At 40.5% G+C, this 19,793-nt stretch overlaps 1 protein-coding gene across 6 annotated transcripts in view; it reads right to left on the reverse strand.

Annotated features, from left to right (window-relative positions):
* The window catches only part of LRRC8D (leucine rich repeat containing 8 VRAC subunit D), a 51,786-nt gene that overhangs the window by 6,304 nt on the left and 25,689 nt on the right, over window positions 1-19,793 (reverse strand). The window contains exons 3-4 of one of the 6 annotated variants that reach the window (XM_064428338.1): window positions 14,919-15,017; window positions 13,818-13,883 (exon numbers count right to left, since the gene is read on the reverse strand). The exons of 2 other annotated variants lie outside the window; for them this stretch is intronic. The gene's annotated coding sequence lies outside the window, so the exon portion shown is untranslated. Of the gene's footprint in view, window positions 1-1,050; window positions 1,198-11,773; window positions 11,846-13,817; window positions 13,884-14,918; window positions 15,018-19,793 lie in introns of those variants that run through there. 3 more of the 6 variants (XM_064428339.1, XM_064428341.1, XM_064428343.1) reach the window with 3 other exon arrangements.

Genomic DNA, 19,793 nt, shown 5'->3' on the forward strand with positions numbered 1-19,793 from the left:
CATTTGGCACAATCCCTTTTAGTATACTTGGATGTTTTAAAGTAAAAAACAGTTGGATGGGGACTTGAGCAACCTGATCTAGTGAGTGGCATTCCTGCCCATGGCAGGAGTATGGAACTAGATGCTATTTTTAGGAACCTTCCAACCCAAACCATTTATTCTATGATTGGACCAAATATTGGTACTGTATACATTTTTCTCCCCAACTTATTTAATCCAACTAACTAAGAACAAACCCCACAACTCTTTCTTAATATAACAGGGAAAACATTTTTTCAGGTATTATCACACCCTAGTGATCACAGGAAGCCAGTTAGTATAGGTAGGACAGGAGCTGACTGCAAGGCTTTCACTTTGTCTTAAACATATGCACTTGAGACAAAGCAGCAAACTGACCACAGGAGAATCCAAACCTCTCTGCAGCTTTAAATAACTTGCTTTGCTTTTTGTTTTGACAAAATATGGAGGAATCAACTTATCAGCTTTAAAAAAATAAGCTTCCTGCGCAAGCAGGATGTGGTAAAATCATCATTTTGACTGCTGAATGTGTGACTCAAATTTGCCATTTCTAAAGAAAAGTAGCTTGTGTGCACACATGCAGCTGGGAAGGAGACAGTATGTACACTATCCCACAGAGTCTGTCTCCCTTGGCTTGGGACAACAGCTTAGCAGAGTCCAAGGAGATCAAAGCAGGCAGTAACAAGATGCATTAGATTTATTATTTTTAACTTGTAGCATAATAATTCATACAAACCTGTAAAGGACAGTGTCAGAAGCAACATATATACAGTCTGATAATTTAATTATTTCTGGATAACAGACATTTCTACACACAGAATTACAATACCAGCAATTGTCTATATGTTAAAAGTCATGCACTAGCACCCCTCCTTCCCCACACCAGTACAAGCAGCTCCCACATCTCGGTCTGTGAGAAAGGCCAGCACTTGTCTTTACTACCACAGAGCTCAAAGTGTCTCCTCCAACACAGGAGATACCCAGCCCCTGCCCTCCCACACTCCTCCCAAAACTTTTACCAGTCCTGCATACCAAGTCTGTGATCTGGTGGAGGCAGCCAGGAGGGAAAGGACTTTATCTCACTGCAGCACTCATCTCGGTGCTCTCGGCACAGTTGCCAAAACTTAAAAGTTAGGGCTGAGTTTCTCAGGGAAGCAAAAGAAGGAGGTTCCAGCTCTCACTTTCTTTATTTTCCAGTACGCAAATGACTGTCAAATACTCCTCCCTCACATTCGGAGTTTTTGAGGTCTTGCAATCCTCCCAGCCCCACGAGGACCTCATTCCTGAGAGGTGCCTGAGCCTGCCCCCACACACCTGCCCAGGGCTGCAGCTGCTGCACCAAGTGCTGAAGGACACTGACCAGCAACACACCCCAGCTATCGAAGCCTCGCAGTGCCTTACTTGGAAGTGAGCTACAAACTCCCATCTTTAATGCCTCCAGTGCTTTACCTACACTGAGTCACAGCATGACTGCTTGCCCTGGAATTGCTACCTTTGACATTTAAACAATAACAGTGTGCACATGAACAGCATTAGCCACGTGTGCTAATGTGAACAGACTGCTATGAAAGGACCCTCCTAACTCCTAGGGCCCAACCTGCCCAGAACAGGAGAACAACAAAACAACAGCAGAGCAGATTTTTTCTCCTGAATTTATCTTTTTTCTTTCTGGGAAGCCCTCTGGAAGGCATACTCTCCATCTCCACGCTCTGCCAGGCACGGGGCAGGAGAGCAGGGTAGGGAGCAGGAACGAGCTCACTGCTGGAGCAAGGAGGGGTAGGTAGCTGCTACTGCCTCTTCCTCTGGGGATAGCCTTTCTCTCAACTTTGCACTGGCTAATTACATGGGAAGTTACTTCACTGCGGTTTGGGGCACGGCCTCCAGAATTCCTTTCACAGAAAGAAGGTGATTTTTTTGCTTCTGCCATGAGAACACATAGATAAAGCATGGAAACCCAGGCACTGCAGACATGACTGCTCTAAACAACAGAAATAATGGAAAAGAAATGATGGAGCACAAAGTGGCTCCAGCTGAAGACTTAGAATAATAAAAGAAAAAGTTAACAATCACCTCTACCAGACTTCTGTCTGGCACACACAAAATCATTCCCAAAAAGGTTAGGAGACTCAACAGAGCCTGAGTAATCCTTTGTGAGGCTGTCGGCAGCATGGTGTAATAGGAGCTTTACACCAAGAAGTACCACATTCAGTGTTCTGAACACATCTTTTCTTTCAAGTTACTGATACTCAGAGAAGAGCTCCTGTTTTGGCAGATTAGAGTTATAAAACACAAAAAACTCCTCTGTGGCATTACTAACACTGTCTCATAAAAGACAGACCTTTTTCTAGCTAGTAAAAATCAGTTCCAAGAGCTGAAAACAGATTTTCCTCCTTACATGTCCAAAATGTTTAATGTTCTGAGTCTTAAAAACCACAATGAAAAACTATAAACCTACACAGAGTATAAGACACATTCTGACAGGCTGCAAATAAATTTTTTATTTTCTCTCTTAAATCCATCATAACATGTACTGGTGCTTGATTTTACTAAACTAATAACCACAGAAGTTAACTTTTATTGTATTTCTGCACACACATAGAAATCAAACAATTAAGAGGCACTCAGAACAACAGGTCTGTACAGTATCGTAACGGGTTTGGATTTTCTTTATTCCATTTGAATTTAAACTAGTCAAAGCCTTTGAAACCTACTGTCTGGAATATTCCTTAGAGTAAGTGGAGAGTGTTTTCACTGGTAATTTTCAACTCCTTTTAAGAGTGACAAATTGGGCTCTGAGTTTCATTGTAAGTTACAGCGATAACACTGTAAGGAAGCAAGAAAAAAGGAAAGAAAAAAGGAAGATACAAATGCCAGTCTGTGTCTGGCAGGCAGAGTCTGCAACACCCTGCCACAGGTGGTCTCCCCTCAAAACCAGTCATGGCATGCTCTACTCACAGCCCCAGTGCAGAAAACATCTGTGAGAAGACGGGTCAAACTGAAGCACAAAGTCCTGTACAGCTGAAATGTTAAAATACCTGAATTCTCATGGTGAAAACATTCACTTCTTTCAGCCCTTTTCAGGGCTTACAAGGCACCAAACGGACCTCAAGGGTCAGCAGAACATGGGGCTTTGACAGACCCAAGATGAAAACAGAACCACACTAGGAAAGTGAAGTTCTTGAAGAGAATTTTTTTTTCATTCCCAATATGCAATGCCAGGACAGACTCCTTTTTGAAACAGCACATTTTTGTTTAGTTTTAATAAACACAGATTTTAATTCAAAGATATTGCAATATGATCCTTAAAGCTGCACAGCTACATAAAGGCTTTAATTTTAACAAATAACCTTTTTTCCTCCCAAACCCTGTCTCCAGTTCTGTAACATGGATGACATTCTAAGATAGTATCAACTTCTTTTAGCTCCATCTATCACTTCTAGCTATCTACTGGGCATATTCTTTCTCCTAAAACAAACAAAAATTTTTTAGCCTAAATATATGCAACTGTTCTAAGCTCAGCTGTTTCTTGCTGCCTTCTAAGATTTTAGGTGGAAAAACGTGAAGTTCTGAAAGTAGTGCAGTGGTGTGATTTGGACCTCTAGAATTAAACCTTAGCTTATTTTGCAGTTATACAAGTTACAGTGAAACTGGAATATAAAGAGAAAAAAATTAACAATGACAATAGCATTGTCATAGGTCCACATTAAATCAGCAAGGGCAGCCACTAATTTAATAAATCATTCTTCTTAACAATTATAATTTCATTAGTCTTAAACAAAAGCTGTACTAGAAAGAGGTCAGAATGCGATTAGCCTGGTGAATTTCTGACACATTTCAGACTATAAATGCTGAAATACAAAATAGACATATTTGGGATATTTCCTAAGAAACTGCTCTAGCTTAAATACAGAAGTTAGCAGAAAAGGAAGCAGCAGATTGGTATGTCACTAATGTTTATTTACATCCTACTTCTTCCTGTACTTACAGATAAAAACTGTCTGTCCTGTAACTCACTGGCCCTCCTGTCTTAAAAGCATATTTAAAGTTAAAGCAAATTCAAAGTCAGAACAAACAAATAAAAGGAGAATTGTAGCACATGATACACTCATTTACTCTCAGGTTCCCAAGACTCCAAACAAGTCCACTTTGTTTCAGGAAACAAAAAGATTCTTGAATCCGCCTTGTTACTGCATCTGGTAAAGAATTTCCTAAAAAAACCTCAACATTTCTAGCTAAAAAGTGCTACCATGAGCAAAATTATTTTATCCCTTCCCACAGGAAATTAAGGAGAAGAAAAGTTTTCCCATAGCTAAAAGGCTTTGCTAGCTTGTTTTTGATCAAGTGACTATAAGTTTATTTCCACTGTATATTTTGTTGTCTCTTTCCACCAACCATTTCTACTTCTGCAATATCCTATAAAAGCAAACTATTAGACCATAATGTGGTAAGAACAGAATATAAGATTCCTGTTAGCCAGGACCCTGCCAGTATCAATTGTTCCATGGACAATCTGCAAAGGTCAAAAAGATGGCACTATCCTTTTTTCCCCCCATTTTCTTTTCCACAGAACCAAGTATAAGGACCCCAAGACCCTTGTGAAATAATGCACAAAGACGTACAGGAAAGTCTAAAAACCAGGTTAGGCATTCTGAGCATAGACACATCCATACCTGCGTTGGTTATTCAGTTTCTGAGATGAGAACTCTTAAACAAAGTGAAGGTTTAACCACCTGCAGGCTTTGTGATCGAGTAATAGAGGGAAAGTGTCCTGCTGAAGTATGTGGGAATATTACCACTATCCCTAGCCTGGTTTGCAGCTCCTAATAGGTTATCTCTTGGCTCTCTGCTGCTTTATTTCACAAGGGATTATTGTGCTTTACTCTACCTGAGCCCACTCAAGCTACAAAACCAGCTGAAGGTACAACTGTACTACAGCTCCTCTTCTCAACGTCCAGCAAACGAACCCCCAAAATTCAGCTAAGCACGGATTTGTGCACCAAGTGTCTCTATCGCCTGAAAAGTCCAGGAAACATTTCACAGGAAACACAACATAGGTGTTTTTGTAGTATTTCTCTACTATAGGAAATGTCTTGGTGCTACTTCAGTGATGGAAGGGATTGCAGAACATGAACACCAGGATGGGGCTAATGTTATCACATGCTTCCTGATCAGTGCTTTTATCTCTGGAAAATCAAAACCAGATTTAATATTAAAAACTGCATAGAAAAAGATTTCCATTATTTCTTTCCACCCAACCAGAACAACAAAAATTCCCACTTACCATTTCTCCCCAAAACACCTAACGGCAACCAAATCTACCCATTTGAAATTCATCTGCTAGATCTACTTTGGTTTATTCTTGTATGGCTGCCCTGTAAGGGATGATGACTGGATAAGGAAAAGCAATGAACACAAAGCTGAAAGGATATTTCCCATAGAGAAAAACATTTCAACTAAGGAACAAGAGTTCTACAGTAGCTTTTCATTAAATAATAACTCATATACTCACTGTTTGAGAAACAAAAGCAACCAAACAAAATCCCCCACATCTAACCTATCTCCCCAGCTCTCCCATGCCACTGCCCAAACTGCACAGCTATAATTTTGGACTTTCTCTTAAAGTGGATATATAATGGCTCTCTCTATATATGTCTATATATTTATATACATGATATATACAATCTCTGGTATAGTCTGCAAATACATTCTCCAGTTAAGGAAGCATCACCTTTATGACCAACATGAACCTCACTGACTTGCAAAACAAAAAATTATCAAAATCTTACTTCGCTTAGACTGCATAAAGAAATATTAGGCTTCAGTAAGCTGGAGACAAAAGATATTTTTTACATAATCAATGTCAAATTAGTACCATTTACAAAAACTAAATCTACAAAACCCACTTTTTTCTTTTTTAAAATCATCAAAAATGCTGCCCTTCAAAGCTGGGCTTTTTCAGGTTGTGTAACACTCTAACCTACTTTTGGATGCTGCTATTTAAGTGTTTACACTGAATCTTCCTTGTTTACCAGTTCTTTGAAGGTCTAGTGCCATACACCACTCCTACACAAATGGTTTTGTAATCAATGTGATATTTAAAAAGCAGTATTAGCAGCCATTATTTCCCTAACAATAAACTGTCAAATCTTACCTCATTCTTGCCTTGCTGTAAATGACCGGAAAGGTCTGTTTAAAGATGACTTTCAAGACAGAAGCCCATTTTTACATTTCTGAGTAGTTCCCCAAAGCATCCAAAGATTATTTACACAATTAAAGCTCCCAAAAAACCCCCCAAAATTACTAACACAGTTAGCTGTGTATTTGCTGCATGCAGATTCATGTCTACAGAGCACAGGAAATTAATGACTTCTCACTTTGCCTAGTGCAGTACTGCTGAGCACACTCCATAAAAGAGCTGCTTTGACAAAAAGTGCTAGCTTCAGGTTTTACTGACATTTATCCCCAGGCTTCAGAGTGCAGAGCAGGTGCCCAGCATACTTCAGAAAGCTCAGGGAGACCCAAAGCTGGATGTTCAGCAAAACCGCTCCATCCTTACTTCTCACAGGTCAGCAGGGTCAGAGACCATGAAGAGCAGCAGAGAAGAGATGGGAGAAGCAAACAAGACTGGAGAGAGTGGTCCTCTCTCGTAGAGATCAGGATTAGATGTGTTCCAGCTAAAGTCAGTTAACCACGTGTGATTTTACAGTTACAAAACAAACCACCTAGCAAGGTAACCAGAAGAGGCGGCTAATGAGACATCAGCAGGGTAAATACTCAATTTAACGTGCTCTTCATACCTGTAAGCAACAGTCCATGAATGCACAGGAATTTCAGGGGCACAGCTGCTGGAACAGAAATCCTGCAGCAGAGTTGCAAGGACCTGGCACAGAAAGCCAGAGAATATGCCTTGGATGTACCCTGGCACACACACTCCACCCTTACACTGCTGCTGCAGCCCCTCTTATTTCTGCAATGCCAATTCATCCTTCTTCTGTCTGAGGCAGCACATTCCCAGTGAACAAAGTCACACCGCCAGGGCTGAGTAACCAAATCTGCAACAGCATTTTCTGTTTTACCTAGCCAGAGAGAAAAGACAGTGAGCAGACACTTTGTATCTGATTTCACAGAATCCCCAAAACAGCCAGACCAGCGATGTTGCAGACAGCCCAACTTGTGTGTGCAGGACTCCCAGTTTAACACCAAACCTTTTACTCAAGTGCAGTCACAAATGAAAGCTACTGAAGCACATTTAACCTGCGCTGGCAAGGATGTACAATGCAATCAGAGTTACACCATACAATAAACTAACAGCTTCTTGTGCTCAAGTGTAAATATTTAATCCTTCTGCATTTCTGAATCTGCTGTTCCCCTATCTTTTAGGCCATGAGGTTTCTGCAGTGTTTTCATGACCACTATCAGAAGTAGAGGAACACACAGTAAACATCTGGCACTTCTACTAACCAGAGCACTTTGGGAATTTATCAAGTTGCAAAAGCAAACTGCACCAAAATAAAAGCACATCTGGTAACTCTTGTCCCTAGTGGCTGCTTTTTATCACTAAAAACAACCCAGCAATACAATTAAAAATAAATTTAAAGGATTGAAAGAGAAAAAAAGTTTAAAAAAATAACAAACTTTTATTTCCTTTTTAGTTTAGAAATCTGAAAAACAGAACAGTTAAAAATGGTTTAGATCCAAGTGATTCAAATTTCCTTTTACATAAATAAGTCCACATGGCTACAAAGCTTGTTATATGAAATTGCTTCATCTCAGATAGAGACAGCACTCAAACTCATGCAATTCCTCTGAAAAATACTCTTCTCTGATGCACAGCCACATGCACTGCCAGTCTGTTTGTCTCCTTCTTCTGAACTCACCTGGAACTAGAGCAACTTCAAAGTGGTAAGAAATTGAACTTGCCATACACGGAGCTGATAGATTTTAAGCCACAGAATGTGAAGATACAAAGCTTATTATATACATTAGTAGCTCTAACTACACATTCTAAATGTACCTAAAGAATAAGGAGGAATTCCTACCAAAGAGAAGGAAATATGTTGCTGAAGTTCACTTTACTGCAGATTTTAATAGCGCCTCTTCAGGGCAAAATGAACTCTCCTCAGTACCTTAGCTCACAGTACTGAACTTTTCTTTTACCTAATTTCTAAACTGCATTCCCATCCATATGGAAGCAGGTTTACTGAGTAACTGAAGTAAATGATTTTCAATGAATACTTTCTCCTTAGTTTTATTTTAATGGACATGTGAGCAACCTTGAACTGGAACATTTACAGCATCCTCATGGAGATCTAGAGCCAAGAACAGACAAGAAGTTCCTTTAGTTAAAGAACAGGCTCAATTGCTCCCTATCTCAGCTGGTTCATCTCTTCAGCCTGCAAACACAGTGACTCTCACTGGGTTACAAGTTCAAGAGAAGTTTCATAAAGATCTGCACATATACAAGCTACTGTATTTTCAAATATCTGCAGTGGCACTTTCATTATACCCATTAGCTAAAAGCAAATAAGAAAAGGTCGCACTTAAATTAAAAACTTAAAATAACAAAAGCAAATGACACACATGCATACACACAAAAAAATGCCCAGTGACACAAGAAGCTACATGTAAACACAAGCCTCCCACTCACACATCAGAGTTCCTCTGTTTCTGCCAAGACCTTTTCTGTGGCAAGAGCAGTAGGAAGGTGCATTAAATGCAGCTGAGAATCAGGATACAAAGAAACACACTCAAAGTCCACCTTTCCTTTTACCCACTCTGCTTTGATGAAAAAATTAAAATGCTAGTTTACAGCTCAATAAATAGGCTGCACCCTCAATTTTCAAACAATCTCTCCACTCTTTATGGGACAACAGTCTAACTTTGTTCCTACTTAAATGTCACACAGCTTCTTTTATCCCCAGGGGGAAGGGGATGGTTCCTCGCTCAAGCCAAGGTCCAGCTGTAAAGCCATGTCACAGAAAGTACTCGAGGTACCAGCCCAGCAGCCCCTGACACCCCAGCATGCTGTCTGCTCCAACACAGGGCAGGCACCACGCTGACAGCCTGCTGCCAACCCTACCTGCTCTCTATCAAGCACAGAGATCTTCTACACCTCAGACATCCTGCCAGATGGGTAGCAACGATGACTTCTCACATAAAACTCTGATCAGCAGATGAAGGATGAGTTATTAATGTTACCACATTCCTGCCAAGCTTCCAATAGCTGAACCTCCAGTGGTTTCATGCCAGGAAAAATGCCTGCAGCTGAAGCATTTATCCTCAAAGGGATTTATTTAAGTTTACTATAATTCTTTTTCCTCTTCTAAACTTAAGCTGCTTTCTGTAAGAGATAAGCTATTTGCTTAGTCCATCTAGTCCCATAATTGTTTGGTTCAGGGTGTGTACTTCAGTACTTTGACATAAAAAGAAATTGCTCTGCAACACATTTTTGGGGGCTCTTAAAATTTTGCTGATGAGTTCAGATCACCTCCTTCCTTTTTATGCTTTATTTTCTCAAAACACCATTCAAAACATTGCCTTAAGAACAGAAAGAATGTTCCAAGACTTGCTGTCCTACCAGTGATTGCAGCATTCCTGCTCTAACAAGCAAGCTTTCAGCTCTGCAAAAAGGTTCAGTAAGGTTCCATCGTATTGTTTGATGCTATTCACCAGCACTAACAGATCCATACAACCTCCAATTTAAATATTTACTATTGCTAAATTTATATTAGGATTTGACTCAAATGCTCCAGCTGGAATTGTAACCTCTGCACTGAGGGCCTTCCAGCAGGGAGTGGGCAGACAACCCTTGCCCCTGAAGACTCACAATCTAAAAGTGATTATTTGTTAGGCAATGATAAGCATGTTTGTGGCCGTAACATTCAAAGCAAAAAACCAAACTCCCTCAGGCTTCCAGAAAAAGATAAAAAGGTAGGATAACAGCCTGATTAAAGTATAATCAAATTTAACGTTTTAATGCACTGCAATCTTTGAGAAGGCTTAACAATATGTCCAGATAAATCCCTTTACAATTACAGCATTCCCATATACTTAGCCATACTCCTTCCCACTGGTTTGAGGATGATGCTGTCTCAAAAATAAGGCACTGAATGTAACAGCTCTTGAAACCTACCTTTCCAGTGAGATGGATAACAAAGCTTTCCTTTCCAGTCAAATTTGTCTTAAAATAGATAATGAAGCACACATCAAGTAAAATAAAAATACAGAAAGAAGACACTTTACCCAATCCCATTTACAGACGATACCACTCCTGCTCCAGCACTTATGATTTTTCCATGATTAAACCAGGCTTCCACACACACTTGCAATAGTTTCTGGCAGCCACCTTCACCCATGGACCACGTCACTGTCTGACTTTTACAGCCAACATCTGCTTGGATGGTGACATCAGAAAATCAGTGCACAGGCAGCTTTTTTATTTGGTGGGCAGCTTCCCCTTATCCCAGGTGCTCTCCATTTGAACTTGTTTTAGCAAGTTTCACATCACTTAAGGGTAGCACAATAGCTGCTCCCCAACTGCTACAGAAATAAAAGCAGAGTGCCTTCTAACTGGAGGAAAACAAAACAATCAGGTTTTGCTGTTGCCGCTGTAAGCAATTTTCACATCCTTCAGCAGGCTGCAGCTAGGTCCCCAGGAGATTCTGTGCAAGCATGAATAACCAGCAAGGCAAGTTCAGAACACAGCACTACATCATAGTGACCTGGCAGAAGGGTCCTTACCTTCTAAATCACCAAGATCTCAAAAAAAAAGTGGTATTTCTACAGGCAGGTGTGATGGACTAGGCATCACCTATGCACAAAGCAGGACCAATGGACCAAATGAGTTTCTATCTTGTAACAGCACCAGAAAACACCAGTTTGGTGCAGTGGTGGTGGTGAGAAGAGTGAACAACTAGAGAGTTCTCCTCCCAGGCATGCAGAGCTCTCCAGGCACTCACAGTGATCAGGTGGCAGGGCCTGCAAACACCCCTCTCAGAACAGGGTAGCCTGGAGGCTACCCGGGGACAGCAGGGGTTGTTTGAACTCTTGGTTTGCATTTCAGGTTGTTGACTCAACACAAAATAAAACAAAATGGCCACAATTTCCCACACAGTGACCTGTATCACGTCACAGCTGAACACAAGTCATCTTCCATACAGACCTATTTGTAAGTCTGACTGGCATTATTTTCACAAGGATCTACTCAAGAACATTAGGACAACTAGCCAACCACTTTATTTACATTTTCCTGTTATCTCATCACACACTTGGACAACTGCCTGTGCATGTGGGTGTACAGCAATAACACACATATGACTACATACCTATCAGCCATCAGTAAAGAGTTTAGGATTTGTCATGGCCAGACTGAAACCATCCATTTACGATAAAGTTTTGTAACAGCCTGTCTTTGACCAAGAGTTCTGCCTGCCAAATCATGCCTTAAGTACATTTTTTTTTAAAATAACAAAAATTTTATCAAGGCACAGAAGTCAGTTATAGTTTTTGTTCCCTTTTAGACTAAACAGCAATTCTAATCTCAGTTTCAAGTTCCTCAAAGGCTAAAAGAAAAACCCTCTCTTAGATATAAAACCACCAAGCAGCTTTGGATTAATGAAAATTTAAGTCAATTATTCCTTTAAGCCTGCACTGGTTTCAATTTCCCAAAAACAGATTTGCTTTAGGAAGCCAGATGAAGTATTGTTCTCTACCACCATCACAAAGCTTGGGACATCCACACATAGCACCAACTGACCTAGCAGGTAAGACCCAAAATGGTGACTCTAAAAAGGCAGGTGATGTACTGCTGCTGTGAGCTCTAAATTTTTGCATATGGGCACAGCCATGTCCACGTTCACTGTGACAAAGCCCTGGATCACAATACCAAATCTGGACCCTGCTCACCACACATAAGCAGGCACTGTTGCTGCAGCCTGGTCTTGAAACATGGCTAATGGCTTATTGTGCTGCCTGCTCTGCTGCAGGTGGCAGAGCTCCTGCTGGGTTAAAGCATTCTGTGTCAGACAGAGCACTAGGACAACCCTGCTCCTGCCTCAGCAGGGACACTGTCTGTCTCATTGTGCCCAGCCTCAGATGCCACTCGCTACTTTTCACAATACTTGGACTGTAGTTCCACGTGCTTTGCATCTCCAGCTCCTGCATCTTGGTCAGTTTCTTCAAACTGACACAAGCAAAAAAAACCCTTTTTTTTTTGACTTGGCCTCTGCTAGCACTTGATATTTATAGTGCATAAAAGGTTCAATTCCCTAATCTGTCGCAAAGCCTTACTGCATTATACAGTGTCATCCTGTTTCAAAAGGATTATGGCCCAAAAATTCAGCTGAATTGCATCAGATCTCGTACTGTATAACAGCAGAGTGTTTGAGGAAGGCAGAGTTTCAAGACTAACCAGTTGTGAAAAGGAAGAACCTTTACGATTCTGCTGTGGGCTAGAAATTGGAGAATATGTAGAGAATAAATCTTTTATTCTCTACATTAGTAACACTTTGACCTCAGGAGTAATCACAAAGTAAATTAATCCTAAATAAAGTTTTCAAGTATTGACAGTGTGTTGGAATTATTCCTTACCATGCAACTCTACTATGAAAAGTGATTGAACAAATGTATTGCTGAAAAATACAAAGTAGCAGGAAATTTTGGTATTTCCATGCAGGTGTACAATTCACAAAAAATAATTTCTCTGAAATTAGAGTTACTGAAACTCTTCCTTTGGGAGTTTAGCCAACTTTTCCACACATAGTTGGTCTGGGTACAGTGCTTCTTAGTGCTCTGCATAGACTCACTTGCTGGAGCCAGCCCTAGTCACTGATCCTTGCTTTGTCAAATTACGAGAAGCAAGATGTAAATAGTTTTACTTCTACCCCTAAATGAGGGAGAAACAACTGATTGTATGAAATGAGTAATCATGAAGTGGATTAAAACAGAAACAAAATCCCCATCAAAAATTAAAACAGTCATGGAGGTAAAGGCCAACAGGATTAGACTACAAGATCTCAAGTTATGCAAATAAGAGCAATAATGCTATTATGACTCATTTATTAGAGAATCTTCATGGCCTTCAGTTAACAAAAAAAACGACGTGACGATGGCACAACTTGAAATTAAGTTACGTAAAATTATTTCTTGCCTCTAAGTTGCTGTTTGTGAATAGCTGCAATTTGAACAGAGATCTCAAATCTTCACTATAACACAGACTCAGAATTGGAAGTTTTTTAGCAATGTGCAAAAGCATAATCATATTAACATGAAATATTCAATTTTTCCCAGTGAGGCTTGCACTTGAGCTTTTTAATTACAAGGTCTACGCCTCTATCATCCAAGGCAAGGATCAGCAAGGAACAATCAACCACATCACAACACCACAGCCAGCTACTATAGCTTTCTCCAGTCCTCTCTGTGACATCTGTCACTGTTAAAGCCACAACACACTACAGGGTCTGACCCTCCAACTCCTAGAGAAGGTCTCCCTGCCAACTGTAACACCATCTCACCAACCACTTGCAGGCAAACTACTTCTTCTCAGTAATTCTAAGTCACTGAAAACCCACAGGATATAAAATCATAAATTACCATAACCGTGCCAAAACCCAACATGGCCAAAACACAGCAGCAAAGTGTAGCTATTCCTCTGTAGATGAAAGCCAAGGGATTTCTAGTGTTTTATTTCCTCTAATGCACAAAACCCAAATGCCAGCAGCATGCTCCTTGGTAGAAGCCCAAAGACCACTTAAAAGACTCCATTTTCAAGATATCTTAGATGACATAACTTATTTCATTACCTTCCCCCCCTAAAGTAAAAAAGCAGCTTCAGTTTCCTCTACGATCCCCTCTGACTCTTGGAACTCCTGTGGGTAGACAAGAACAGCAAGAGTTATGAACACAGCTCATATTTGGCATTAACTGAACATCTTTAATTTATGATTACAATTACATTACAAAATGCACATATACACAAATGTGTCTTACAGATCAAGCCATCTTTCCACAGTCAGCAAATGATGCAATTTATTCAGTCATCACAGTCCAGATCAGACCAGTGACACTGTAAGACATCACACAAACAATACAATAGCATGTACTGAAGAACTACTGAAAACTCATTTAACAAATAAAAGCCATCTCGTAAAAACATCCCATGAGAGTCTTTTGCTGCAGTATATCATCTGTGTTTCAGACTCAGCATTCAAAAATATTTCGCTTTTCTACAACAAAGAATTTTACTTGTGTTGGAACGACTGCATGCAGGGAAAAATATGGCAGTCATACAAAAGCCACAAAATATCACAATTCACTGTGTTTCTTGATGCAGCTCTTAAGAGCCAATTCATAGCATCTACGACTTCAATATCATGTGTTCACAGTCCAGTATCCTTGATTCTTTGCCAGATTAGTGCTACATTAAGCTAGAAAGGCAGCCTGTAGATGTTCCTTTTATCCTTGCAAAGAACTTCAAAGACAGTCTGCTCACTGGTCCCCATCATTGGGCCACAAATGGCATGCCAACAAAACAACATTCCCATCTACAAGGACAGCAATGCTTCATCTTTTGAACCTGCTCAAGCTTTAAAACTTTAAAACTTTAACTACATCACCATTTTTCTCATGTTCTTGTTCTATAATCCTGAAGATTGCTTTCCACCAAGACTTTGGTGGTGAACAGACGTGGGTTGCAAGACCCATGCAGAGCTGACCTTCCTCCTTTGATCACGTACATGTGATGGACACAGTGACAAACACAGAGGAGCTCTCCGCTCCTCACGAGACATCTCAAGAGCACACTGAGGTACACACTGCTAACAGTGCTGAGCAGCTGTCCCAGGGCCTGGAAACATGAAAGGGAAGCAACAGGGAAACAACCCTCACAGTCATTATGCCTGTACCTGCACCTTCCATCAATACTTTCTGTCCACTTGTATTTACCAGATGTAACTGTCACACCAAATGAAGTTCTGGGTGTGCCTGTCTCACCTACACGTAACCTTGGGAAGAGAAAAAGGGGAAAAGAAAAAATGTAATGATAATTACAGCATTTGTAACTCTCCATTTAAGAACAGAGAGCTTTCTCCAAAACAAGTGTCAAGAGGTAATCACAAAGGAAATGGAAGACTTTTGCCTGACAAAAACACAGCTAAACCTTCTTTCCATAACTGAAATCTCCTTGCTCTATTTCTCTCTCCACTTCTGATGGTATCAATCCTCAAAGATGCTTCATTTTCCCTGCAGATAAATTACTTTAATACATCAGAGAAATACTGTACAAGTATCATCACTGAAAAGCTGAGTGTTCAAAAAGCAGTTTGCTATTCTGATCCATGCATATTCTGTTTGTGTATCAGCATGTATGCCCTGCAATCAGAGGCACAATGACAGATTTTAGCACACAGGGTGCGTTCTCCCTTTATCACCACCGCCCCTTCATACACACACCCTCAGTGTTCCTTCAGCCCGAATTACGCTCCTTCTCATATTAAATTTAGAAACAGAACTCTGAATCACCAGTTCCTGTTGTGAACGTAGCTAGAAACAGATACAGCAAAAGAAGTTTCCTAGTAAACAGCTATACAATAATCAGTCCACCACATTAGACCACACTGCTACCAACTGTTTTATAAGCCCAGAACAGAATCATATAGATTTATGTGAAATTAAGTAAATAATTTCCTGGGTGTCTAATCCTTCCTGGAAGCCTATCAATTCTTATCTGTAATGGTATAATGTAGCAGTGAGTTTCAAAAATTAACTGTCCACTTAAAAAAAAGAACAACAAAAAAAAAACCCCACACCCAACCCCCCTGCCCAAACATTACTCATAAACTCATTGCTTGTGAGCCTGCTGCACACTTACTCCATCCCATTCTACTTTTCCTCAACACTCCTTTAGATGCACCTTGAAGAAGAGGAACAGAAAGATCTACGCTGCTGCTTTGCAAGAGAAGAGCAGCACAAAGATTCCAAAACTGGTTATATGCAAGAAAGGTCAGCTCCAGAGAGAGAGGAGTTCAGACAGCATTACACCCAAGTTAGTCCGCCCTGCAGACAGCAATTATTTCCTAGCATAAGCAGAGTGGAAATGCCCTCATGTTTCCCACTTTGAGTCTATGAAGAACCATATGCATGGTTAGGAAACTCTTGGTCACCACTTGTGGATTGCAGTTTCTTCAGTTGCTCTTGAAATATTTAACAAAGGAGCTACATATCTCACGCCAAGAGGCACCACCCATGCATATGCCTCTCCTGAAGCATACACACACACATATGCTATATATATATATATACACACACACTTTCTAGCAGAGAGGCCAGCTCAGCTATGCAGAGCATGTGAAGAACATTTTGCTTTGAAGGTTTGTATAGTCTTTGTATAGTCGCATCTATGACTTACTAAAGTCAGTTTGACATCACGTACTACTACTCTCTATAATTCCTGTATTTAGCACAGAGGACACTTTCAGAAAATCTTTCAGCCCTGGGAACATTCTGGGTGGAGTTCACCACTTTCCTCTGTTATTTATTTGTTCTAGCACTTATACTCTCTCACCATTACAAATGCACTTATTTCCATTTGCCTGATTGCAGCTCCCAGCCATCAGTTCTGTGTCATGCCTGTTTCTGTCTGCGTTTTAGCCTCCAGCATGCTCTCCCTCAGAAGGTGTTTCCCACCAATTATTAAGTTCCTCCACTTATCAAGAAGCAACAAACAGCAGCAGAATGAGCCTTTCAGGCTCACCTTGTGGAACACCAGTCAGCCTTCAAATATCTCCTCTGACTTATGTGAACTCACTCCCATTTTCAACAGGCTCCTCTTGATCTCAGAACTGTACACGATTCACCTTCCTTCTCCCACTGTCCCTCCTACACCCCAAGTTATACTCCTCTGCTGCTCTGCAAGACAGCAGTCATGTCCAGTTGTTGACTCACTGTGCCCCCAAGCAGTCTTCTCCTCAAGTTCCTATTGTGTCACTACACTGAAGTGCAACACCTGCAGGGCCACAATATTACCGATTGTATTAAATTGCACCTTTGATTGTTACAGCTCACCAGGCTGTGTGAATTCCGGTGTCCAAGCTGCCTTGTCCTTGTTTACCACACTGCTTAGTGTGATACAGCCTGCCAATTCTATCAGTACAGATCCTGCCCTTGTCTCTAGCTACTTGATGAAACGGTTCAATGGAATATGCCCTCACCTCAATCCTTAAAACAAGATTTCTAGAAGCATTCCCATTTGACAATGATTCACCACAAGTGACTAACTTTCAAACATCGGTTAGTCAGTTCTTAATTCGTTTACTTTTGCAATATCACAGGGCAGTAACGTGTCAGGACAGGAATCCCCGAGGGGCACAGCAGTCCTCACTGACTACCTCTGCTGCTGCTGGGAGAGAGAACGAGACAGGACTTGGAAGGAGCTGGGGAGTAGCAGAGGACCATAATGGATTGAACTCTCTCCATCCCCCTTGCATCAGATGCCTTTGAAGACATACACCTCAGAGTCCTGATTACTTTAATTCTTTCAATATTTTGGTGACTATTAATTTCAAGCTAGCTGGGTTATGATTAAGTCAGTCTCCCACTCTTTCCTTGTCTATTCTGGCGCAGTTGGTTTTAAGACCCCCAATACCAAAAGTTACTGAAAACTGTCTGCATGCCTACAGACTTTTAGCAAGGGCTTTAGATCAAGTCACAGCACTGCTGATTTTGCAGCAGAATTAAGATTTCTTCCCTAGAAGAAATCTTAATTTATTAAATCAGACTTAATTCTCTGTTGGAATTGCACTGATGGTATCACATTCTACACTCTTCCAAATATGGAAGAGTATTAACAAATATTTCTACTTTTTTTGCATGAGCTACTTTATTCTCTGTCTAGTAATTTGAATTATTTCTAACATAGTTGAGCTGTAGAAAATATCCAGTTAATTCTTAGTAATTTACTTTGTTAACTTCTAACTTCATATATCCACTTTCCTCTTAATTACTGGTTTTTCTTTTAAATTTCTAGATGTGTCCTGAAACCAGAGGGCTGTTAGTGTAAATGTCTTCTTTCTTTAAACCAGAATTTCAGATTTTGGACTATTTAGTAGTATCTTCGTACAAAGATCTGTTTTTCAATCACTTTTTTTTCCCCCTACAATGACACCAAGTTCTCTGTGATGACAAATATGCTCTTCTGAAGCATTAAATGCAATTTCTTTGGGGCTGTTTGCTGTTTACCTATCCTTTACCTAAATGGGTCACACTCGATGGTCCCATGGCAACCGACCAACTTCCAGCTATGTGCTAACAAAGTCCACAGTAGCTTTGTCACCTGAAGACCTGAAACAAGAATTGACCTGCTAAATTTCCACGGCACTGAACATCTTTCCATGATGCCAACAGGATGTTCAGCACTCCGGAGGCAACAAAACAGAACTAAACAGAATGTACAAAGGGAAACAAACCTAGCATTTGCTGATCAGCCATTTCAGACATCTCTAAAAGCACCTCAAAATCTAGTCCTTGACTGTAAAGATGAGCTATTTACCAAGTAACCAATTTGGTAAGTCAACCAGACTGGACAAGGTACAAATTCAGACTCCTACCATCAGCCTGACCCTCACTCAGGTTAACAGCTTCTGCACAGCCCAGCCACCTGCTGCTTGTTTGATGAACAAGGCAAAATGAACCGACCTCAGTGTGCTCCCAGTGGGACACTGCCACAGAAACTGCACTGCTCCTCAGCCAAGAAAGGCACTGCACAGCACGTGCACACAACATCCCCCAGCTGCCCAAAGAGAAGGCATCTGTGCTCTACCTGGATTTGCCCATCCTGTCAATTAAACCTTCGTACAGAACCAGTCCTTAGTCTCTAGAATGAAGTCTTTCACAGGGCAATAAAAGTATTCAGCAAGACAACACTTGACTTTATAATTGCCTCAACAGTATGAAAAACATTCAGAACTTTCAATTTTCACAACCTTATTTAAATAATATGCTAACTATCCACACACAGTGATCTATTATGTGTTCTAGAAGCATGGCAGTAACAGTCTACGGATGGAATTCTGCAGTTCAACATACATGGACCCTTCCATGTGCTGCTGAAACACATACTTGCATGAATTTAGTTAAATTAGAAATTTCTTCCTATGTTTCCAAGTCTAAATTCAGTAGCTGAAAAAGCAATAGTCTGTGTTCTTACTGTACATCAGCCACTGCAACTTATTTTGCACAACTGAAAATTACTAAGGAAAAATACCTACAGTAATTCAGACATTTCTCTTCTTATTAAAAAGGAAGAGAAGTAAAGAAGAAAAAAACTGTAGCAATACATTAAAATGCAAAATAGAGATGTCTGTCTGTAACTTCTCCAACACATTCTTCCTGAATTAGGCAGCAAATATTCAAAACTGCCAGTCTGCACAGACAGTTCAGTCCGAAGTGCACAAAAAATCCCTGCGCCAGATTCCTCTGTCCCTTCCTCTCAGGCTTGAGGTAAACACAACTATGCAGGTTACCAAAAGCCTCAGATAACAGAACATTCAGCCTTTTTCCACTACCCAGATTTTGCTAAAGGTTCATGCTTCATACACACATCTGAAAAAAAAAATTGTATGGCATGGGAAGAATTTCAGTTTGGGGTGGAAGTCCAAGATTTGCTCTGAGGGCTTGTACTCCTCTAACTTCCTTCAACCTCCTCCCATCAGCTTAGAAAATCTCAGAAGAAATCAGCAACTTTACCCACTGAAGTGCATTCCATTCACTATAAATGATTAAAT

This window comes from Passer domesticus, chromosome 7, assembly GCF_036417665.1.
Source record: "Passer domesticus isolate bPasDom1 chromosome 7, bPasDom1.hap1, whole genome shotgun sequence".
Taxonomy (NCBI): Eukaryota; Metazoa; Chordata; class Aves; order Passeriformes; family Passeridae; genus Passer; species Passer domesticus.